Source organism: Melopsittacus undulatus, chromosome 4 (genome assembly GCF_012275295.1).
Source record: "Melopsittacus undulatus isolate bMelUnd1 chromosome 4, bMelUnd1.mat.Z, whole genome shotgun sequence".
NCBI lineage: Eukaryota > Metazoa > Chordata > Aves > Psittaciformes > Psittaculidae > Melopsittacus > Melopsittacus undulatus.
In genome coordinates, this window is record NC_047530.1 from 48,708,930 (window position 1) to 48,734,072 (window position 25,143).

The window sequence follows — 25,143 nt, forward strand, 5'->3', positions numbered from 1 at the left end:
TGAAAGGAGCAAAATGCTCCTTTAGCTGTTGTGCCCCTTAAGATAGGAAAACATAAAAAAAATTAAAAAGGGTGGAGGGGGAGAATGGGACAAAATTAGAGATCATTAACTTTCTATTAATTCATTGTTCTCATTTGTCCTTTGAATTAGATTTTTTTTCCAGTCTAATACCAGAATTTTGCAATAAAATCCACATGTGAAAAAACAGTGGTGCATCTTCTAGTCAAAACATCCTCCATGTCATCTGACTGCTTAAATGGTCATAGAAAAATGTTTGGATTAAGCAACTAGAGGCCAAATGCATGTTGAATGAATTAGTTTCTCTGCTTTATACTGTAATGACAATGCCTTTAGAGAAGCCACATGAAAGGAACATTTCTCAGAGGATCTCTTTTGAGTTCATGTGTTTAAAACTTGAGTACTTTTATTCACAGTTAAAACCTTTCTAGGTTTTTTTGGGAGATGCTTTTCCTTGGTTAAGTTTTGTGGCAGGGCAGCTGTAGTATGTGTGTTTGCTGCTGGCGATGGGTTGGTCTTGGAGTAGAGGAGGTTGTGTCCTCCTGTTTCAGTCTTTGACCTCTTTTCAAGTCATGCCTTCCTGTGTCAGCCACTCTGAGAAGCTTGGTGATAGGTGTGGAGGGATATTAATTTTTTATCTTCAAAAATATGGAAGTGCTTGCTTGTATTGACCTGGAGTAATACCCCAAGCATGGTAATGACTTTTATTTCCATAGGAAAAGATGGATCTCTTTCTTTCATTCTTTAGCCTTGTTTCACTTAAGGTTGCTCTAAGCAGCTATTTCTTTGGCTGTTTTCATATACCAGCCAAAATACTGACTTTCAGCCTTTAGAAGGCTTTATATGTAGGTTAAATGAAGAAATAATTCAATGAAAGACTTAACCATGTCACTGCAGCATCCCTTAGGTAGGTATAATCATGATTACGTAAAACTGCAAAAGGTATAAAGTAAGAGGTTGATTGTGCTCCTCCTTAGAAAACCTGGTTAGAATTAGTGCTCACTTAAAATAATAAATTTTCAGAAGGCCTTGTAATTGACAGTTGCCTAAATTTAGAATTCAGTTAGTTATCTGAATATTATTTCTGAGAGAAAATGTCATTTCTTTCTCTTACTGCCACCAAAATTAGAGATGCCCTTAAGGCCTCCAAGATGAGATGAGCAGTTGTCATCTCTACGCTGCAGCAGTTTCTCTCTTCAACTCTTTTTGGCTGGTGTATTAAAACTCCTCCAGGTAGGCTGCATTATGTTTAAATTAGCTGGTCCTCTACCTCAATTAAGAAGCTTTCTTGGCTAAATGTTTAGTGTTAGTGTTGAGAGGGAAGATTTCTGTAAGTAGCCTGATGCCAAGGCTATTGGTCTGTTAATTTGGGGGAAAAAAAATTAAAAGATCCAGGGACTATGCAGCTTGCTTGAGCTTTCTAGCCTTAGAAGTTTGGCAGGCATGTGATGAAAGAGACTCTTGCTTCCCTGATGGAAACCCTTTGGATTAAACTTTGAGTCGAGAGACTTTGTACATCTGGTATGGAAAAGCCTGCAAGCATACCCAGCTCGCAGCATCTGTGGAAAAACCAGCTGCTGTGTCTGCTTGTGAGTGGTTGTCTTGGGGATATGCCTAAAAGTCTGTTTTTTTCCATTGCTCGAGCACAGTATCAGGCTTGGCACACTTTGTCACATAAAATAATATGGATAGGGTTTGCAGCTTGCCTACCTTTTAAAGAGCCTATTATTATAACTTTGCCATAATGTATTAATTGTGCTGTCGAGGTAATGATAGTGGTATACTAGTTTAGCTACAGTGGCTTTGGTTCTGTGCTTCCAAGTCGACATGTTGCAGAGGTGCAAGGCAGTTCTGTTCTCCTGTACTTGCTTCCTTGTCATCTTTGTATTGGTATGCATAAAATAATTCTCTGCTATCCCTCACAAGATTGCAAAAGCTGCAAGGATGAGGTGTGAGAAAACAGACCTGGTGCTAATAATTTAGAAGTTAGATCTTAATACTTCCTTAATAGTTGCAGCTGCACACATGAACATAAGATGTATATATTGATATGATACAAAGACCCTGCAAAATGCTCAGAGCGTGATTTTTTTTAAGTCTCATACAACTACTTTTAGAAATAACTATTCATGTTATACTTAACTATGTGGATATTGGACTGAACTTGAAAAGTCACAGCAGTCATACTTAGTGAAGTACTTTATAAGCGGTACTGATCTGCAAATTAGACAGTCACCTCCTTTTTGGTGGGAAATGTGACCCTACCAAAGACAAGTCTTTGGATTAATTTCAGTTGCATGTGATTTTCTTTCCAAGTCTAGAATTAAAATTAATGGAAGTAGCAGGGAGATGGATGCTGATTGGATTCCCTTGAGTTCTTGAGAGGATTTTTGGGACACTTCTGAAGCAAAGAGGTGAGGGGAGGAGCTGTCAGCCTTCTCAGTTTGGTATACTTGTCCCCTGGTGTGTTTCATCTACTGAGCAGGTGCTGGAGGGCACCAACTCGTGTGTGTTTTGCAAGCTTTGCACTGAAGCACTCTGCTTAGTTTGAGATATGACATTGCTGTATTTTTTCCCTGGAGGCTGAGCTAAGCTACTCACCCTGGAATTGAAAAGAAAAAACCAGCTGTTACTAACAGATCAAAAAGAACAGTCTGCTGGCTGCCTAATGCATGAGTTATGCCACAGCCTGGAGCTGGGCTTTTTGTTAAGAGCAACTCAAATAAGAAAAACAAGCAGACCTCTGAACAGAACAGAAACCAAAACTAACAAAGGAAGCATCTGCTATTCAGATAAAATGATATAGGTGAGAGAGATAAAAACAAGTCATCAGACACCTCCAAAGGGTTACTGCTTTGACCAGTAACCTACAGTTCGGAGATTCCAGACATTATCATAGCCTGATGAGGGTGATGCACATTTGCCTATCATGCAGTCCTAAGCAAAAGCAATCTGGGTGATGGAAGACTGGCATAAGATGCTGAGCTAGGATGCAGGAAAATCGTGTATCAGGTCTTGCTTTGTTTAGATGAGTTGAGCTGCACCTTTCTAGGGCAGCTCTAATTCTATTCTCCACTGTGGTTGCAATGAGAAGTACAGTGGGGAGGAAGGGAACCTGGTCCCAGCATCCACCTCCATTTTCAGCTTGTGTGGTAAAGCAGAGTGCAGCACCAGTGCGCAGCAGCACCAAGGATCTTGCTTGGCTGCTCTACACAAGCATCTCCCCATGTCAGTATGGTGAGAGCCCTGGTCTGTAGGACACTTAGGTTTGTGCTGAAGTGGGTTAGTTTATTTGAAAGTTTGGCACATGGTAGAGATGCTTAGGTTAGTGTTTTCATTACTATGTAATTTGCAATGCTGGGTTAAGGATGCACCCCTGCAAACAGGGGAGCAGGAGGGCTATTTATTCTGGTTACTCTTTTAATTGCCAAAAGCCTGGCTGGTATGAGGTGGGAGAGGAAATGAGAAGAAGGATTGTTGTAGCTCAGTGTAAATAGTAGGTATGATATGACCACAGGCTGCATTGTTGGCACATAAGTCTAGTGAACAGGAGAGAGGACAGGCTGCTTGTATTGACACTGCTGTCAGCTCTCATTTTCTCACAGCTGGGGGACCATGAATGCACAGACCCCATTGACGGGATGTCCTGGTTTTAATCTTCTTGGTGAAGAGATTTGTGTGCCCTGAAGCATAACATGTTTCTGCGTGTACCTTCCCAATAACAAAGGGGTTTGCATGCCATTGCTAAATGGTCTCTGCCAGCCCTGGAGGTGGCTAGAGCCATGTCACTTATCTTTACCTCTTTGTGGACTGAGAGATGCCTGGTCCAGAGTTTTTGTGTTCACTCATTTTTACTGTCTGTGATGTCCATAGTGCTCAGTCTTTTATTTAACCAGCAATTGGTGAGAGAATCCTCATAAAATTTTAGTAACCTATCATTTTATTACAAGTTTTGGCTCCTTGTATTCAGAAGTGAGTAACCTGGTGTGAGAGTGCCTGGTTGCTCATAGCATGCATGAATGCTTGAAGCAGCTGCCGAGAGTGGGAAGTACAGGAGGAGTGCAGAGAAACCAAATCTTTGTCAACCTTCTTGGAAAGTAGCTAGCAAGCAAATGTGATTTCTGACATTAAGGCAGAAGGCTGACAAGGTACCTTGCCTTGGAGGACAAGTTGAATGATCTGGATAAAGTCCTCTCTTGGGGCAGAAGTGGCTAAAAAACCTTCAGAATAAGAGAACTCCACCTCATCTTTGTTGCTGCTAATTTGTTCTGGGTGATTGGTTGCTGCATGGAAAAGGATTGTTGAGCTCTGCTCTGTATTTACTTGTGTTGCATCTGTCCCTGGTTCAAGGGAGATGGAGATGTCCTCTGCCTAAGCCATTAACCTGTTTCCTGGACCTTTCTGTGTTCATGCATCTTCTGACAGAGCAACTCTAAAGCGGAGCTGATCAGCATCATCTTTGCCATGAATGTTTCTCCTGTTAATGACAGGTATTTTTGTTTTGGAGCAAAACCACACCTGGAGTAGCCCTGTCAGGTTTGCTTGTGCCAGGTTTTGCCTAGGACACTTGGTGAAACAGAGGAACTGCTTGGGAGCAGTGCTCTGGTCCTTCAACTGCTAGAGGACAGGTACAGGAATGAAGTAGCTTCAAATCCCCTCTATTCAGCAGTATGTGACAGTACTGCCTTCATATTCCTTGTGTGTGTACTATTTTTCACAGCCGTTCAGCCTCATCCATCAATTAATGGTTTTGGTAAGTGTTCGCTGTGGAAAAGCTTGTGGTGTAAGGAGGTGATCCTGGAATATTCAGGGAAGCTTGTCCTGCCTGGTGTTGCAGGAGTTTTGTAAGCACGGTCTGCTTGTTGCAGCATCTAAGATTGCAGTAGTTGATGTAGTAGGGATGTGCAGGTAGATGGAGATGCCTGTTGCCCTCAGATTTCCTCTGTAAAGCTTGTAGCCAATTAATGGGAATGGATTCCTTTTGTAATGACCTGATGGTTGTGGATGTTGAGTAAATCCTCATTTGGAGGATCTCAGTCCTGGAGTCTGAGCTGCCTTTGGGTTAATGAGGAATTGCTTCACTTGTTCATGTCCATTTGAACACTTGCAGTTTCTGTTTCAGAGTGACGTGCTGTGGAGAAAACAGGACATGATGTATCTCACTGCTCTGGGCTCTATACCAGAGAAAATTATGTTTCCCCTCCAAATTCTCTGCCCAAGATAGAGTAGGTGGTGGTTGCTCTCTGCAAGGACAGTTAGAAACATCAATGATCTCTCTCCTTGATTTGCTCACATTGCAGACTCCTGGCAGAGATGGTCTCTTTAAAGTGCTCAGAGAGAGGGCTTAAATGCTGGAGCCCAGACCTCTCCCAGCTTTGCTGCAATGACAATGTATGTTAGCTCAGGAATGGAAGACCTGCTTGCTGGCTCCAGCCAAGGTCCAACTTGGCCTGTAACCCCCTACTAGTGATGACAAGAGTGCATCCTGTGGGAAGAAGAATGAGTCACTGGGTTTAACAGCTGCAGAGTATCTTCTTGTCCTGCAGTTTGCTTATTACTTTGCAGACACATCCTATGGCTTTCTCTAAGTTACATGCCACAGCCCAATTGTGGGTCACTAATTATTTCCTTCTCTTTGCTTCTTTAATCTGCTGTCTTATGGTCTTTCACTGTGAACAGTTGTTCCTTGCTCCTAACATGGTTTGCATGACACCAGTGGCTCTTGCAGGCTTTGTTTTCTCACCTTGGTACATAGATGCCTTTTTTGTAATGTCCATGGCTTCATATTTCATGACAATGTACTGTCTGCCTTGACTTCTGCTCTGCAGTCTGCATTTAGGCAAACACTGTGGATGCTTTGAAGAGGATTACAACTGACATTCTAATTGGAGAGAAAATAGGGTAATTGCAGACTTAGTTGAAAAAGTGTTCGGTGCTTCATTGCATTGACTTTCTTGCTGGAGGAGTTGTTGAGCATAGTGAAAAGAAGGAATTTAGAAACATGCCCACATCACCCCACATCTATTACTCATCAGGCATTTTGTTGCACATCTTGCATTTGTTTTGTTGCTGAAACATAAGGCAATTTATCAGTGTTTCTATTCTGTATCTGAATACCTCTGTGCTGTCTTTCCAGCTAAAAATGAAGGGAGAGCAGTGCTCTCAGCGGTTCATTTAGAGGAAGACAGAAGTTGGCTGCTCACTTCATTTAGTCACTCACTTAAAAGTACTGAAAGCTGCGAATGAACTCATTTTAGTTTTCCAAATGCTGTGATAAGAACAACCAGCTCTGTTTCCTCAAGATTGCCAGGATTGATGTTCATCCTCATGACAATCTAATGCATCCAAAGCCCAACTCACAGGTTCCTATGCAAGAGCAGTACTACTTGAGATGGCTTGGTGGAAATAATAATGCATCTAGTGAATTGATTGTTATGCTCCAGAGTAGAAGTACACTTTCCAGCAGCTTAATTTACTGTGGTGCATGGAGAGAACAGCTCTGTGTTGGTGGTGGGTTTTTCTGATCTTGCCTCAGCAAAGATTTTTTCTTTGCATCTCTCGATTTCTGCTTTGTGCATATAGAGGTATTAATTGGTATGGACTTTGGAGGAAAAGGGGAAGCTGTGCCAGTTAGTGCATATGTTGGGGGCTTTTGCTCCAGGTGACTTGTGAAGGGAGCAGGCTAGAAGTTAAGCCTATAGATCTCTCATTCTGTGCCAAGCCTTGGTGTTTTTCCTTTGCTGGTCCTTGTTGAGAGGATTGGAGATCCATCAACAGCAAAACAGTAGAAACTGGATGGTGATAGGTTTGGTGAAACTTATCCTGCATGTCTTGGTTTCTATTCCCAATGGGATTTCTTTAAAACTCTCTCCCTTCCCCATCTTCTGGTGGCTGGTGCTAGATCAGATTGAGAAGGGCCTTTGTCCATAGCAAGGGCTCCCAAGCACTAAGATGTCTAAATTAGTTCATGATGGGTCTGAGCAGAGGAAACAGCTGTCTGCCTGGCTGAGTGCTGATTGCTTGGTAGGATTTCTTCTCTCCTTTTCCTTTTTGGATCATCCCATGGTACCTGACATGGTTTCCTGTGAGAAACCATGTTTTTGATGTGTTTGATGTGCATGCAGGATTTGTTCTTCACCTGGGACCAGAACATGAGCGATGCTACTTCAGGAATAGAACCAGCAAAACCAGGCTGTTGTCATCTGCTCTCTGAAAGCACTTGGTTGCTGTTTGTCCCATGCCACAGCAGAGCACTGTAGAATTCTCCATCTTTTGCTCCAAATGCAAGCAGCTTTCTTTGGCCTTTTGTGTTGCAGAAAAACCTTGTGGTAACACAGCACCAAAATTCTGCTGTTCAGGTTAAGGTATGCCATGGACATATCGTTCTCCTGAAGAGAGGAGGAGAGCAGAGACAGATGTTATGCATCACATCAGGTGACCTGCTACAGTGTAGTTAGCATTAGCTGTCCCGAGAACTAAACTTCTGTGGGGTTTGGTGTGCCCATGTGTCCCTTCCATCATGGGATGAAATTTGGCACAGTCTGGTTTTGCAAAGTAGTCGAGTATTGTTGGAGAGCTTTCTTCTGACCTCCTGCCTTCCTGCTGGAGCAGAGCCCGTGAAGTGCCAGCCTTTGGCAATCTGAAGTCAAGGGGCTGGTGTCTCATAAGGTGCATGGTGCAGGGAATGGAGAAGCCTTGTGACAGGTTGGGAGCAGTCAGCATCTGTGGTTGTGCTGAGCGTGTTATGTACCCACGTGCCAGAGAGTGTCTGTCAAGGCTTGGGTTTGCAGACAGAAGAGCTCATTAGTTAGGGCAGCTCGATGATGTGGCAGGGGGCCCAGTTTTGGCTACGCTTTCAGGCAGCTGCTTGAAGGGGAGGCAATTGCTGAAACATTTGTAAACTTGACTGTGAGCAGACTCCCCAGTTTTCTTGTCCACGGTGGAGACAGAGGAGTGCAGCCAAGAGCTGCGGTACTCATCTCAGGGGAGGCAGCAGGGAGCAGCCTCGGGAGCCTGCTGCTCCCTGACATGCTCCTCTGTGTCAGCTCTCTTGATTAATTGCCATAATAAATTTCTGACTTCAGCAGCCTGAATGAGCAGAACTCTGCCAGAGCAGTGCCAGGAGGGGTGCCTTTTTCTATTACTTTTTCTCCTCCCGTAAGCTTCATAGGAAAGAGAATGCTCTTACAGTCCGAAGAAAAATAGCAACAAAACAATGCCAAATACTGGCTATAAACCCCCTGATTACCTGCTGCATGCATGTTGCAGTGACAGTGGGACATCTAATGCAAGCCCCTTGTTATCTTAGCTTTTTTTATTCAGTGCTTATACAAGATTAAGACTATTTTAATATTATTCCCCTATATTTAGACATAAGGGCACAGTAGTTCAGCTTCTGAACACCTTCAGTCTTTGCATGTCTCACAAGATGGCTAGGAAGTGTGCTGGTATCTGCCCCATCTCCAACACAAGCTAGGCTGACCCTTCTGGTTGTGTGCATTTCCCCAGTTTGCTGTTGTCTTGTTTCCTGTACAAGCTTTCTCCTGTTTTCCTCCTGAAAAATAATACTGTGGATGCTGTGAGGAGTGGAGTCAGGGAATTCAGAGTTAATTGCTGAGCTTGTCCTCAGTTTAGCCCTCTCATGCCTCTTGCCATGTTAGCAAAGCTTGTTAGCTGTTAGCAAAGATGACACTGATGGCAGTGAGAAGTGTATTTTCTACTGCACAAGGAATTGGTTAATGTTTATGTGCCTCAGTTCCCGCATTTAAGAATGTGATCTTTAAAAAAACTCCCAGTCTTCTCCCAAGCTTGCATCTCTGTCAAAATTGAATGAATTTTGTTACAAAGTCCTCTTCAGCAGTGCTGTCATAAAGCTGATGCTGCTTCCTACAGACAGGCACAAAATGTCTTTCTGTGCATCATTTGGGGAATGGCCTCTGTGACAGGATTGGACTTGAAGCTTCCTTTTTTTGAGGGGAAGAGGGGTTATTTTTGCAGACTTTGCATTTAAAATCGTCTGTTTATAAAACCTTAAATCCTGAAATGTGGCTCCATTACAGTATGTAGTGGGATTTGGAAAAAAAGTCTGCTAGAATTGTATGTAGGTAGTGGAACAGTTAGGTAATGTTGAAGTTGTTAGAGTTTCTGTTATGGGTGCATGCGAAGTTTTGATTTGGTTGTTGGGTTTTGGTTGGGTGTTGGTTTGTTGTTTGGTTTTTTTTTATTAATGCAGAGCTATTAATGTTTGGTATTTTTTAAAAAAACCCAAATAAATAATGGGCCTTCCATCTTGTGAAAATGTCCCTTTTACAAGTGTGTGTTTTTCCCAGTTAATGGTTACTTTAGTGGAGGCTGCCCTGTTCTTTCCATCTGATCTCTTTGCACACACCTCTGAATGTTTCCATTTCAGAAAGGAGGAGGACAACCGTGCCAATAAAGTAACTCCAAAAGCTGCTATGCAGGAAAGTGTCACAGTTCTGAGGTGTTAGGAATGAGCAAGAAAAGAAAAAAAACAAATCACCACCAAAACCCCTTAAACTTTTACTGCCATGCAAAGATAACAGAAAAACTTGCCACCTGGGGGGAACCAAGCAACCTTGTAATGCTAAAATAGTGCAACTGAATAGTCTTTTCATCCTCCAAAAAGATTTGAAGAGATTTAGGAGCACTCAATAGCTTTTAAAGAAAATATGATGCTTTATCTATTGAATGCTGCAGTTGTGGTGGCATGCTATAACTTAAAATGTGACTTCTGGGTGCTGCATAGCTGCAGGATGCAGGTAAGGGTTCTTGTTCTCCGTATGGTGTCACATTGCCAGTGGTTTTCATACTGCAGACCCAAGTGGTACCCAGTAGTTGTGCTTGTCCTCATCCCTAACACCCAATTCTAGCCATCCTGGTGGAGCCATGTTTGAAGTAGGCAATGTTTTTCTGTCCAAGCCTCCTAAGAGCTTCTTGAGAGGGAAGGGGAATGCTGACTTTTCTTTTTTCCAAGAGCAGCTGAATGCAGTGCCCCAGTTACCACATTTTTTTTACATGGAGTACCTCAGAAGATGTACAAAAGCATCTTTAGCACTTTCAGTACAAGGACAGTGAAAGGACCTAGATTATGTTGGCACTGCAGCAGGGGCTTAAATGAGTGTCGCCGATTCATTGTTAGGAGATGACCCAATTTTGACTGTATTTATGGGGAGTGGGAGGGGAGAATGGACCTGTTTCAGATGACTCTTGAGCCTTAAATGTGCTTACAGGCTTTGTGTAGGGATTGCATGGGCTCCTGCTGGGTAAACAGAGCCCTTTGGGGGGTGTTCCACATATACTGGCATGGTGATGCATCCTGCTCTTCCTGGCTAGACATGTGCTGCCAAAATGGGTTGATTCATGCAGCATCTCTGCAAGGCATTGTATTGGCTGCGTAAAAAAAATGAGTTGTCAGGCAGAGCCTGTCCAGCTGACTTTTATTTATTTTGGTGCATTTTCCTGCAAGGCTTTTAAAGAGTTCAGTTACTATATAATTTGTAAACTGGTCCTAGCCAAGCGGATCCTTAGCTGAAGGCTGTGACCCTACAAATGACTGGTGAAGGTAACAGGTCATTAGGTTTGCACACAGTGGGATGCTTTTCTTTCTCCCCTTCCCTTTCCCCTCCTGTAAATTGTCATACCATCTGTTTGAAGCATCACCTGTGTCACAGTCTCCTGTTCCCTTCTTTCCTCCTGGGTGGGATGGCAATGAAGAACTTCCTTTTCGTATTAAAGGGCTTTGAAAGCTGGGGATTAGGGTCTACTGCCACTGTCTGCATCTCCTTCTGGAAGTCTCTTACCTGTCTTTTTTAAATGGTTTTGGTCCTGCATCTGCAGAACTTGGGGGGGGGGTGCAATTTCTCAGATTATTTTTTTTTCTCCTTACAAGGGTTCCTGTAGTCACTATATCAAGCTCAAACCAGATGATGCAAACTGCTTTGAGAAGTGTTCAGAGCTGAAGCTGCTGTGGGCTTAAACCCATCTGCAAATTTGGGAGGGGAAGGAAGAAGGTAAGCAGGGAAAAATCATGAGGAGTCAGAGCTTGCACCGTCAGCTGCAAAGCTTAGATTATCAAAAGTATCAAAAAATAATGCTAAATGCAGTGTACTGCACAGCTGGAGGCAAGAGGAGGTGCATGGTCTTGTGGGTCCCTGAAGTCCGCCAGCACACTAAGGTCAGAGCGGCACCAAGTTGCCTGCAGCAACTCCAAAGTTGAGCGTGTTGGGGCAAACTGGAGTTTCCTCCTTTCCCTGGCTTTCCAGGCGGTATGAATGGCAGTTTTGATAACTAATGGCTTCATGCAGAGAGGTCTGTCTGTTGTGGGAGATGTGAACCCAAGTTCAGGCTTGGATGTGTCTCTTTTGTGTCATAGGAGCTTTAGGCTGGTTATTGTTCGGTTTGTTTTTCTTCCTGATTCTTTCTTTAAATTAAATTTGAAAATGCTGTACCAAGTAAAGGATAATGAAAATTGAGTTGCCCTACCTCTTTCACAGCCACTTAGTAGTTTAATGAGAAATAAGTAGTTTAATGAGAAAAGAGGCAAGGCAGCTCTCCTATGACCAGGCTGGCTCTGCAGGACTTAGGAGTAAGATGGGATAGTAATCGGGTGTGATGTTGTGGTCTTTAGGACAAGACCACAGGAAATTCATTGTATTCCTTTGAACAGGATGGAGCCTTTCATGTGATTTTTTTTAAAGTTTAAATCTGTAATCTTGATTTGTTATCTAAGAGCAAGAACACTCCCTAAACTTGGAAATGTATTTTAGGACTCTGTGTTAGTCTGTCTGGGAAGCTCTGGCTGTCCCCCTGGTGTGGAGCATCTTGTCTAGCAGATGCTGGGAGGGAGCTTTGTTGCAGTGGTCTGCTGCTGTTTGCTCACCTCCAAGGTATGTTGTGGGCTGTGTAGCTCTTGCTGACACAGACCTCCTCCAAACTTCCCTTCTGCTGTGTCTCTTGTATGTGAGAAGTTGCCTCCAGAGGAGCTTTCTGCTGCATCTTCCCACTCGGTGAAATCTGTCTGTAGGGGTGGTCTGTCATTCATCCGTCCCGGCTCATAAGTTGACTCCTTGCAGAGCTCGCTGGGATTTCAAAAGGAATTAAAAAAATACCTTTGACACCAGTGGCTTTGCATTAGGAGGATTGATTGCTACTGTTTCCTTCATCCTGATAGCTTTTTCTCCTGGGCTTTTTAAGTGTGTGTGCATTATAATTTTGCATCCTCTTGAATTTAACAGCTGTAAAAGGACTGGTTGGAGTTATGATTGGGGATGCAGAAACTTCATGCCCATCTGTTCTAGAGCATTTAATGCTTCAGGCACAAAGGAGAACAGAGAGCTGTCCTGTAAAGTAATCCACTGCACATTTGCAACCAAAGTCCTGTTTCAAGCCCTGCAGGGTAATGTTTAAGGTACTCTTTTAATTTCATGTGTGGCCTTCAGTTTTAAAAGAACACAGCTGAGTCTGTTTCATTACCATGCCACTTTTGAGTCGTATGTGCTGTGGTCCACAAGCCCACAAAGTGGCTTTTTTGCCACTGCCCTTCTCCCTGATGCTTTTAATCTGGTGTAATTTTCATCTGCCTGCTTTTTCCTAATAACCTCTTGCCCTATTTCAGCCACTTTTTTATGGTGTAGAAAGCCTAGAGAGTTCATTTTCTACTTGCTGGAGAGATGTGGTCTGAAATTGACAACTCTCCCTGAGGGAAGGCAGATGGGACTCAGGCAGCCCTGCCAGCTTTTCATATGCCCTCAGCCCATCAAGAGCAGAAACAGTGTATCTGGAGGCCCTTCACTAGAGATGATGAAGAGGTCGTTAGTGTATTGCCATAGGAGGACACAGGGAATGACTCCTTAGAAAGCTGGGCTGCAGTAGTTAAGCTGTCCGCAGAATAGCTCATACCCATGTCCCACTCTTCCATCTGGTTTGGAGATTGTCAGTGGAGCAGTGCAGTCACCAAACAACCCACAGTGTGGATGGGAGAGCCTGTGGACGAGCTATGATGCTGCTGTGCAGAGTGGGTAACATCATGGAGCATCCATGAGTGAGGGAGTCTACAGAGCCTGGCATGGGTTTGCTCATCACCTGCCTGAGTTCCTCACTGTTGCATCCTACAGTGCCAGGGGAGCATAAGCTCTTTTCTCTGAGGCTCCTGCAAGACAGAAGGCAAAGTGCTCCAAACCACAACAGCTTCCACTCTAAAAATACCATAAAAGGCTGTGTCCTTAGAAGCTGGTCCTGGGAGCAGTTCCCACCCACATTGCTGCAGCGTGAGTCACTAGGCTATTGCAACTGTTCTCCATGTGGATGCCCGCCTGAAGATGCAGAGAGGAGGAGCAGCAGGAGGAAGGGGAACTGCTCTGTAGCGCTGTGGAAGTGATGAACAGTTATGAAGAAGAGAATGACATGCAGGCATGCATGAACTCGACCAAACTGCCAGCTGGTTTTGTTTTCGTTAAGGTTTTCTTTGTTTAGTTGGGTTTTTTTTTTATGCTAGGCTTATTTTTTTTGAGAACTTTCAGCAAATGCTGCTTGCCGATTGTTTGAGCTTAAGGTGTTTGCAGCCAAGTGTCTCCTGGTTGTTCAGAAACCCCAGTTCCCTCTTAGGAAGCACAGTAATTACCACATGAATAATATGAAGCTGGAAAACCCCTCTGACTTAGAATTACGTTTTGTTTACTCTCTTAAGTAAAATTTTTCTCTCCCTCTCCTCCCTCTTGCCTTTATCCTTCCTTTCCCTACCCTGGTGCAGAAATAGTCTGTGCTTCCTTGTGACAGATGGTGTAAAAACACATCTCCCTTATGTTATGCGCTGCTCTTACCTCTGCTTTTTATCCAACATGTAGGTACTAGGGAGTAAATTTGGGTTTGTTTTGGTTCCTTTCCTAAGGCACCACCCACCTGCCCTGGCCCCAGTGATTGTTTTCCCTTTTCCTTCCCTTTTGCTTGATGTCGTGGCTCTTTGGGCTTACCCTATTAAGTATGACAGTGGGAAATTCTATAAAAAGCTTCCTTTATTTAGACGCCAACCCAGTAGTGACATCATGTGGGCACGTCTTCCAAGTTCCGCTGGGCTGAGCGGATGGAGGGAAGTGGTGGCCATGAAGCTGAGCCTTCCGTCTTTCCCAGTGCATCTCTGTGGTTCTGCTCTGTGGCTGCACTGCCCCGGCAGATTGGTGCATCTCCTTTAGCAAACATTTTAACAGTGTAACATGGCTGTGGTGGTTTTCCTGCTCACGGCTTTCAGGTTAGTCCTTTGAAATGCTTTTTGGTGGGTGTTCAACCTGACTTCTCAGAGAAGCAAGAGGCTTGCACACTCTATCTTCAATGCTAATGGATTTTACATCAGTCAGTTTCAGATAACTTTGGCAAGGGAGCAGGTGGACTAAAAGTATGAATGCCTGCATGGACAGGCAGAGAGCCGGGGGAATGGGTACATCTGAGATGTGCTGCTTGTTTTATGGTGAAGGGAAGGGAGTGGCGGAGTGGGACAGCAGGGCAAGATTTAGCCAGCGAAGTAATGGACTGACAAAGTTCCTTTTTTTGTGTGTGGTTTCTTAAAAAAGTATTGGTTTGAGCATTTCTGAATGGGGGAAAGCTGTGTATTTGCTGAAGGTTAGTAAGTAAAGAGTGTGACCTGAACCTTCTGCGGAAGTTATCTCTGGATTTCATTTACGTCTTTGGAGGAAAAAGCGTGCTGTGTTGTTCTAACATTCCCCTATACAAGCTTAGTTTGTTTAAATGTAAACACATAGGCTTTCCCTTATCCTCCTAAAGTAATTCCTGAGTATTTTTCTATGTGATCAATAAACCAGAGCTTATTTAAGCAATTAAATGGTACAAAACTCCCTGCTGGGGGGATTTAATTGACTCCCTTTATTCATTGTACTACAGAAGGAAGCCATCAGGTTGCTGTACCTCATGGCTATTTTGCTGTCCACTAAATGTTGATTACACCTTTAGAGCTGCGGGATTTCATGCAGCAGACTGAGTAGACAATTCATTTTGTCCATAATGCAGATTTTTCCAGCCCTCCCTAGGATTTGGGTCAGATGAGAGGCGGGTTCCAGCCAGGCGCCAATGCTTGCTCTGCATGGCTGCTCTGCTTGTTGACGTTATCTCCTTCCCACATTCTCCACCTCGATACTCTGAAGTATTAAAAAATAAAAATAAAGCCATATTGCACAAACACTCTGCAACTCAGTAGGGGTGGCCGGGATACTTTGTACTCTTTAGAAGGTTCTTTTGCCAAGTTAGGTGCTGCTAAAAGAAAATACAGATTTGCAGGTGCCAGTTTCAGACAGTATCTTGCCATCAGGTGGCACAGAAAAATGGGAACTCTGAGGCAGCAAACAAGATCTTTTCCCAGGGTCTCTTGTATTCCCTGGCAAGAAAATCCAGTGTTCAAAATATGATCTTAATTAAAAAGCAAGCATGTTTTTACCATTGAGAAGTGACATCTGATAATGTTTTCACTGGAGAAGGGGTGTGGGGACTGTGTATTTTTAGCTGCAGCTATTCTCAAGTTGTTCTTTTATGACCTCTTCTTAATAATACATTTTTTCTAACACTTTCTTTAAAATTTTTGTAGTTCCAGAAGCTTTTTCAGCCAAAGATACATTGCTGGGGGGAAGAGAGGAGAGAGGAGCAGCCCACAGGCAGGAGAGCTATCAAAATGTGTTTACTGTGGATTTCGGTGCCTAAGAAGGTGCAATGTTAAAAGTTGGGTGCATCATGAGAGAGACATTTCCTGGGTCAGAGAGGGGGCTGTGCTTTTCCCCCACCTGCGGCAACTGTAAGATTGCCACTGCCTGCTTCTTAAAACCAGTTGAGAATGTAAAAAATAAAAAAGAATTTGGACAACAGATTGAAAAGCTTGGACAGAGTAATGATCTGCTGGTGGAGATGCCCTAGTACAGGAATCCCATGGGAGGGCAGGCATAAGGAATGGCAGCTTTAGGTCTTTGTGTAGTGGTTTGGGCTATGTGGCTGACTGGAGACACTTGGAACTTAACTTGCAAATGTCTCTGAAATGATGAGAGAGCCAACAAATTCCCGTGTAAAACCTGAAGGTCATCTTCATCAATCCACAGGCTGCCGCACTTCTCACCTGATATCTACAGACTGAAAAGCACAGATCCCTGGGGTCAGAGGAGCTGGTGTTACATGACCATCAGTATGGTCATGAAAAACTTCACCAAGAGCGGTGGTATAAAGAGCAGGGGAGAAGTGTTTTCAGGTTGGGTTGCAGATGCTAGCTGTCTCTTGGTAGCTACCAGCAGAGGTGGTTGGGCTTTCCAAAGTGAACTGCACAGTTAAGTGCTTCTCCATGCTTGTGCTTTCATGGCATGGAAGGTGAGGAAAGTAATTAAGCTGTGTGTAAATAGAAGGCACACACCATGTGAATGCAGGCAGGAGGAAGGACAGGCAAGAGGTGTTGGTGCTGCATCTGCAGCTTGCAACTGCGTAATGGTGGGCACTGGGGAAGTTGAACCTGCCAATAGGGCTGGAAAAGTGTCTGGCTTAGGTTGAGCCTAGGGAAGGGACAAGGAACATGGTCAGGAGTTTCTGCTGATTGTCAATAAATGATATGAAGGACATGTTCTCTGAGCCATGACTAGTTTGGTTTGGGGTAGTTGAGTATTTAATATCCTGAATGGTACTTGGATTTTTGGTGCCCTTGGTTTTAGGACCTGATATTTGTTATTCTGGTTGTTTAGAAAAGAAGTATAAATAAAAAGTGACTGTGTGCATGCATTCAGTGTTTTTTTGGGAACTGTAAGCTTGGCACAGTGTTTTCATGTGGCACCTGTGTTTAATTCTGCATCACTTATTGGCAGGAGCACTGCGGGCTTAGTGCCTGGTGCGAGTGTTTTCTTTGTCACTGAATAAAAGAGCAATATCAGCAAGAATGGAAACTTCATATGGATGGTTTTGAGGTGAAACATGGTGATAAAGCATCTGGCAGGAAGGAAGTGCCATGCAGGGTAAGGAGAGAGAAACAGCAGATACTCAAAGCATGATACTCAGAGTATGATACAGCAGATACTCAGAGTGGGCAGAGCATCTTCTGGAGATGATCTGCAGCTGTAAAAGAGGGGCAGCCATTTGAAGCCAGATCAGGTGATGCAGAGTTGTCCCCACCTCTTCAAGCTATGCAGTTGAAGCATTGTCTTCTCCTGCATCCGCAGGACCTGTAGGGTGGTGGAGGAGGTGCTGGAGTGTGTAGTCCCAGCAGGGATGGGAAGGACAGGACTGGGCTGCAGCTGAGTCCAGGCTGGATTTGCCATGTGGGCTCTGAAGGGCCTCTGTCCCAAATCACCCGCTGCTGCTTCTTGTTCAGAGTGGGCTTGTTATTCTACTGAAACCCCTTCTGAAACAAAGAGGGAGAAACAATCTGGGAAAGCAAATACTTTGTGGTATCAGTAAGCAACAGTACAAGCTTTTGTTTTCTGTCAATGGAAGGAAGTGGGATAAACATGTAATAGCTTTAGTGCGGCACAGTCTTGACTGCTGCAAAAGAGATTTAGTACACACCCTCCTGTTGTGGGGCCTAAGAAAGGATAGGCTGGGGATTGATCCGTAAGGAGAGGATAGGCTGCTTGAAGCAGGTGGGAAAGGTGCTGCAGACATATGTCTGTCTGAAGCAGGTGTTAAAGGAAGGTCTGCAACAAGTGAGCTGAGATGGAATTCCAGTTCTGGGCTTACATGGGAAATGGGGAACAAGAAGAATACTCCTTGGCTTGTATTCAGCCAGGACAAGACTGAAGCAACTGTGTCTTAAACTGAAGGGTGGGCTCACAGAGGCTCTTCTCAGCTAATGGTGATGATAAAGAAAAAACAGCTCTGATCTCTGCTCTCTGGAAGAATCATTCCTGCTGAAGGACTTGATGTTCTGTAAAAAAATAAAATGCAAAAAACTCCCATGCAGTTGCCGTTATATTTTGAAGTCTTATTTTAAGGCCTGCAGGCATGTTCTAACTCAAGCATGGACCTTATTCTTTGTGGTGGCTCTGTTCTTTAGGGGGGGGGAAACAAGTGATTTCTTTATGCCTTTTCTGTCAAAACACTTTCCACTGCCCTCAGATACTTATTTATTGACAACTTTCCTTTTCCAAGCCTTTTTGCACAGTGCCAAGAAGAGCTGCACTTCAGTAGGATGCATTCAGCTCTCTCAGGTTTTGGTCTTGGAACAGGAAGATGCTCATTCCGCAAGCTGCTGCAAATGTCTTTTGTAGCAATTAACTGAAATTTGGCGTCTTTAAGTGAACCATTTGAAGTGAATGTGTTTTATGTGAACTCTGATTGTTGCTTTGTTGAGTGAATGTTAAAGCATTTTTAAGATGATAGAATGACAGAATGGTTTGGGTTGGAAGGGACCTTAAATATCATTCAGTTCCAACCCCCTTCCATGGGCAGGGACACCTTCCACTAGACCAGGTTGCTCCAAGCCTCATCCAGCCTCATCCAGCACGGCCTTGAAGATAAATGCATCTTTCAAATTACTTTATTATTATTATTATTATTATTATTATTTTAACTGAGCATGTCTCCAGCTAAGACTGCATCTTGAAACACAGGTGATGGTTGAGTTGTGCTGGTTTGTTCCCTGGGGAGAACAGCGCCTGATGCTACTTTTATGGGCAGCCTTGCATGGGTCCGCATTTTATCAACTGCTTGTCTTTATATCACTGCCATAGGCTCTCATCTACTTAAGCTTCTCCCTCTGATTTTTAGCTCATCTAAGGGGTTTTGTAATTTTAGTTACATGTGCTAGATGCAGGCATTGTTACCTTTCCCTTTTCATTGGGAAAACCCTTCTCAAACATTTTCATTACTAGACTTGAGCCTGCTGTGGTCCCCGTTGACTTTTATCCTGCTTCCATTGTTATGCATTGTCCATGTTAGAAGTGCTGTGGGCATGCAAAACAAAAATTGTAGGCAATTGATCCACACAGCTTTTGAGCATTGTTTTTTTTTAAGCTCCTTGTGTTGCTTTCTCAAGCATACTCATTTGAAGGTGCTGCCTGAACACCTCTGAAAAGCTAGAAAGGGAAAGATGATGTCTGGTTTGATGTCTCTGTGATCTGGCTCAATCAGCTGTACATCCTCATTGGTACTGGACTGCATGGTGGCACCTGTGGGTTCAGGTCCACACCAGACCAGTTCAGGGTTCTCCATGCATCACATGGAGCTGGGCTCCAAATGTGGGGCTGGCTCTGGCCATTCCTTGTGCCACCCTTCCACCTTTGAGTCTCATGGGATAAAATGAGGGATGAACCAGATAATGTGCTTTCTTCCCCTGAAACCAAGCTGAATTCATACCTGCTCCTGATGTTGTGATCATTGTAGGAGATTTCCCAACCAGAGGTAGGAAAGACACTGGGTTGGCAAACCTGAATTTCAAGTTCAGCTGGTTGGCCTAGGGGTGCTGGGGGTGTATGTTTTTATGCGGTGGTACATACCATGAAATGTGGTAGTGCTCTGGGCATCTCCCTGGTGGAGGAGTGCATGCTACGAGCTTGGCCTCCCTGTCATGGGTTGGGGAAAAGCACTGCCATTGTGGTACAGCCTCAGGGACAGCAGCATGGGGACATGAGCAGTTGCGGCTGAGCCTTCTAGAGGCTGCTGTTCAGCTATTTAGGAAGTACCCCAAGTGCTGGGGGTGCACTTGCAAAGAAAAAAGTGCTGTTGGGGTCTTTGGGGTGAACATGGTGCTAATGGAGGTGGGGGGAAGACTCGTTTTATCCCGCAAGCAGATGTGAAAAGGTGTCAGCTGTTTACACCCACTGCACCAGCGACTAGCATGGTTTTGCTCTTGGACTGGGACTCCCCACTGCAGTGATGAGAAATGCACCATGCTTGCATGAGTTTCTGGTTGGTGGTGTGGACTTGGACCATGGTTTCAGCTGCTGTTGATGGCTGGGAGCTGATCCTGCTTGCTGCAGGTCACTGGCCAGTGTGGCACTTCGCCAGTAAGCAGGAGATTGGCATCCTCTTTCACACTTGGCTCTTACCCACATCCAGCACCAACCCACCCAGCTGTGTTTCCACCACTCCCTCAGAACATAATTTCATTGCACTTACATCTGAAGTACAGAAACCGTCATTGCAGTAATATGGTACTTACAGTACCATTTCATTTCCCTGGCTGGAAAGTCGCTTATCTGTCTTTCAACCCCAGCAGTCTCAGTGGATCCATTTATACTGTCAGGTTTAATTTTATGTTGACTACAGTGAAGTGGTACAGCCAAATACATTGTGGATTGTAAGATGTTTTTTGGAGCCCTGACCAAATGACACAGATACTGATTTCAACACTATTAAAAGCAAACAAACAGTTATTTTTACATAGGGTCCAAAGCTGACAAGCTGCTTTTAACAGGGTGTTCTACACGAGCATTGCTTTTTTTGTAAGCTGAAGCGTTACACGTGCCTCAAGTCTTCACCTCCAGTTGGATTTTATTAATGTTTTTGACAAAGGGAAGAGGGGAGGACTTCCTGTGTGACCAGTTTCCTCAAAGGGAGCCTAAGTATCAAATTTTCTTTTTTATATAAAATATTGCTTTTGCACACACACAAAAAAAGCAAAAATTCTTGTGGCTGTTCAGTTGGGGTAATTTTAGGAATTATCAACAAGCAAAAAGGAAGGGAAAGGTTATGTTGTAATTAAAAAAAGATTGTTTTCAAACTCCTTAAAAATATGTGTATCCTAATGCTGCCCTGCATATGGTTCAAGGCTGTAAAAGAGCTCTGGGAGACATTTTCTCAGTACTTTCCAATGTCAGATCAAATATTATTGTTTTCCTGAAATTTTCTGTTACTAGATGTGCTTGCAAGGGGCCTTGGTAGAAGAAAAGAAGTGAACAATATCTCAGTAGCATCCTGAGATGCTGCTTGAAGGTAGTGCAAGTCCAAGGTACTGCCAGCAAAATGGTCAGGGAGTGTTCTCTGCAGAGGCTGCCAAATACAAATCATTTACTGTATGGGGATGTGTATTTGGAGGCGATGTGAGCTGAATAAACTCATTAAAGCAGCTGAAGGAATGAGGGTGTACTCAGAGAACCTCATTTAAAATACATATTTTCCTAGAGGATGGGCATTAGTGTGGCTCAGGGTCAGGCGAATGGCTCAAGCTGCCTCCCCTTCCAAACATGGGGTGGAGCAAGGGGCTCTGGCAGGCAATGCAGGACCCACACAGTCAGCATGGGTCTCACTTTAACATGTTTGTAACTTATAAATCATTTACCTCAGGGATTATTTTGGGCGAGCTTTCGACAGACAAGCTACGTCTCATTATTATTAGGTATTTTTAGATTCCTACCCATTTATTTCATCAGCTGCCCCAGTGACTTTTTTGTTACTTCCTTATTTGTGTTTTAAAAAAGATGCCACCCCTCTCTACAAAGGAGAGCACAGGGTGCTGGCAGCACGGTAGCTTATTTTTGCATCCTTGTTCCTTTGGTTTTGGTTAGTGACCTTCACTTGCTCCACAGTGCCCAGGGTAGCATCTTAGGTATGGCGAGGATACGTGTCCTCACCCTGCTGCTTCAGGCACATGTTCCATGTGGGTGGCCTCTAGCTGGCAGTGGCTGCTGAGCTGAAAAGCAGTAAAGTTTTAAATAGCAAAAGGAGATGTGGTAAGAGCTTTTAGCTTACCCAAAATTGTCATGTATAATTGGAGGCAAGAGTGACCAGGGTATGGTAAAAGAGAAGAGTAGCGTGTCCTGTGGTGTTGTACATGGAGTGAAAAGAATAAAATACAGTACTTTCAGAGGAATGCATGTCCAAGTGGAGAATGACCATCGTTGTAGCTTCCTTTAGTTTACGGTTAAAGAAATGTGAACTGCTCTTCCAGTCTTAAGTAAATAGAAGAAGCTGGTTCCTTAGCTCTGTGTTTGTGTAGTTTCTTTCTAGGTCAGTGCATCATCCAAAAAAGGGGGATGGTCATTGACATTCCCCCCTCCCCTTCCTCCTCAGCATTTCTGGCCTTTTTATAGACACTGGAAGGGAGAAAGGAGGGAATGCAAAGAGAAAATTAGTCTTCAATTCCCAAAGCAGCATGTGGGCTTTTGCATTCTTTAGTTTGCTTCCCTTTTTTAATGAGACATCATTCAAATAATGAAGCTTTTAAAAAATGTAAGTCCATAAAAACATAAGCATCTTAGGATTTATTTGTGCTGGTTTGTTTGGGGTTTTTTTGCTATTGTTGTCTGGAGAAGATGAGTTCCTGTCAAAAAGAGCTTAAAAAAATGTTTGGATGCTCTTTTATTCCCCCTGAGGTCTAAAAATAGAGGTTGACGAGGAATTGCTTGTAGACTCACTATTCTGCTTGGAGGGTTTAGCTTATGTCTTCTGACGTTGCAACAGCTGAGAGTTCACAGAAGCATCAAGGCTGGGCTTATCAAGTGTAAGCAAGGAGGAGACCAAATCTCTATCAGCCGTCTTGCTTCTCTCCTCCTATCTCCATCCTAGGGCAGAAGACCTTAACCTGAGTGCTAAGGTAGAGCACAAAAAATGTGTGTCAATGTGAGAGCAAGATGTCGTGCTGAGAGCACAGGAAGGTTGAGGTTTTATTTACTGGCAGTGTTGCTGTGTGAGCTCATTGTGGGGAGTGTGCATAGCAAGTAATTGCAGCCTTATGTTTGGTGATTTCTATAACTAGAAGACTTGGCCAATGTATATAGATTTCACTGTATTGCTATAGTCTAGTGGCAAAGAATTATTAATCATTGTGGCCACAGCTTGCCATCATACTTTAAAAAGTTGGTGGCTTGGTGCAAATTTGGAAGGAAATTGGGAAATGTGTGTAATCTGTATTATAATGTGTGTAAGTCTTATAAGTTACTCAGTGGTAATGTATATATAATGTAATCTGTATTACAGGCTACTTGATGGAAGTAACCTATAATAACACTCTGAAAGGGTGTGAAGTCTTCTGTGCTTTGGGGATCTCTGAGTAGTTGTATCTAGGTGCTGAAGGAGTGACAGCAGGGAAATTCAGCACAGGACAGCCCAGGAATATGGAGAAAAGTCCATTTGCAGGTGCTTGTGAGAGGGATCGGAGGAGAGGTGGTGTTATTAAAGTGGCTGCTTCTGACGAAAAGGAGCTGTGCTTCCTCTCCCAAGCATCAACACACACTTCCGCCTCCCAGCACTTACTGGCTTTAGACAGAAGTGTTGCACTTTGGGGTGATGTCTTGATTTCACGCTTGTGAAACCAGCACGTTGCTTAAGGTGAGAATTAAAAACTTGCTTTAAAAGAACTGATAGCTATATGTTAGGTTCTGGTGTCCTTTGAACTGCATTAGCTGTTTGGAGGCATCAGGTAGGTACTGCAAACGCTGAAAGGTGGCTCAGATGGCACTGCTGGTGCCAGCTCTTCTGCCATGCGGGTTGGTTATGTTGTGTTACTCGTCTTAACCTGAGCAAAGTCCTGGAGGAATGGCCTGGATCCTCCATGGGATCCCTTCTTGGCAGCAACATACTCTTGGATTGGCTGAAGTCAGGTGTAATACTGTGCCTTCGGCTTGGGCAGGGGACATATTCTGCCTGCTGAGCTGTCAGTAGCATGTGTTTGCTGGTACAAAAGTGCGGTAGAGTCAGAGATCTGTATGGGAAGATCTCCATCACCTGGCACACAGTCAGGCCAGAAAATGGGCTAAAGCACAGCTCCCCTGCTGCAAACCAGGTGCTGAGTTGTGTCTTAGCTGAGCATCATAAAATCATAGAATTGGTTATAGTTAGGGTTGGAAAGGACCTTAAGATCATCTAGTTCAAACCTCCTTGCCATGGGCAGGGACACCTCACACTCAACCGTGCCACCCAAGGCTCTGTCCAGCCTAGCCTTGAACACCACCAGGGATGGAGCATTCACAACTTCCCTGGGCAACCCATTCCAGTGCCTCACCACCCTCCCAGTAAAGAACTTCCTCCTTTATCTAACCTGAACTTCCTCTATTTAACTTTTAACCTGTTACCCGTTGTCCTACCATTACAGTTCCTAATGAAGAGTCCCTTCCCAGCAAGCAGCTGGAAGCACACGCAGGCTGGTTTTCAATACCTAGCATGTATGGTCAGATAGTTATAAAACTCCTGCCCAGCCCCAAACAAAATCACTATAATGAGCCCTCTGTGTTAGCACAAGTCCTGGCTGGGCTGATGCTGTGAGCTGGGTGGGGAGGAAACTCATCCTGAGAACACCACCAAATCAACAAAATCTGAGCATGACCTACACCAAGGCTTTGCTTGCAGCCTAGATGAGTGTACTTTCTTTTCTGCCATTGGGTACCCTCCAAATACAGCCTATTCCTTCCCCAGCCGGCTGAGATACTGCCTTTCTGCCCACTCCAATGCAACCTGTCTTTCCCCTGAATGTAAATGATGGTGCCTCTGCTGTACCAGAACTGGAAAACTTAACTCCCTTATCTCCTTTGCAGTGAGCCCAGGGGAAGAGAGAGCCTGCGTGTGGATTACCTCCCTCCTTGCCTTTTCTCCCAGACACTCGCAGCGAGCTCTCATGTGCCAGAGGAGGGAAGGGGAGAGCGTCACTGAACCTGGACAGCACGGGTGAGGACAAAGCGCATTTGATCAGTGGTCTGCAGTGGCTGGGGGTCCTCGCCACCCCACGGCAGAGACAACCAGCTCCTGCCGGGTAGATGCCCACAGGGAAGAGGACGAGTGCAGCTGAGCTGATGCATCTCGGCACCAGATACCAGGTTCAGGTAAGGGCATGTTGCTTGGGAGCTGGGTTTTATTTCCATGTTTTCTTCTCTGAACTCCCAAAGTGGCTCCAGAGTAGGTGAGAATCACCCCAAGAGCTGTTGTGTGCTGTGGGTCATTGTGCTGATAAATCTGCAGGGTCTTGTCTGTGATGGTGCTGTGACTTTGTTAGTGTCCTCAAAGTGAGGTTCTTACTTGAGTGTTCCCAGTGGCTCTGCTAAGGGAAGTGAGCATGTTTTTGTCCAACACAGCATCCAGTGCAGTTTCAGATACAGGGAGCTCATTTGAATTTTCCGTAGCACATATTTGATTCATTTAAAGTGACTTATGGGCAGTCATTTTCAAAGACCCTGAGACAGTTAAATCATAAACCTCCTTGCAGTTCAA

At 44.2% G+C, this 25,143-nt stretch overlaps 1 protein-coding gene across 5 annotated transcripts in view; it reads left to right on the top strand.

Moving 5' to 3' along the window:
- LOC101872461 (uncharacterized) overlaps positions 1-25,143 on the top strand; it is a 78,012-nt gene that overhangs the window by 19,439 nt on the left and 33,430 nt on the right. For all 5 annotated transcript variants that reach the window (XM_031049147.2, XM_031049143.2, XM_005149328.4 and 2 more), the window contains one exon: positions 24,474-24,758. The gene's annotated coding sequence lies outside the window, so the exon portion shown is untranslated. The remainder of the gene's footprint in view (positions 1-24,473; positions 24,759-25,143) is intronic.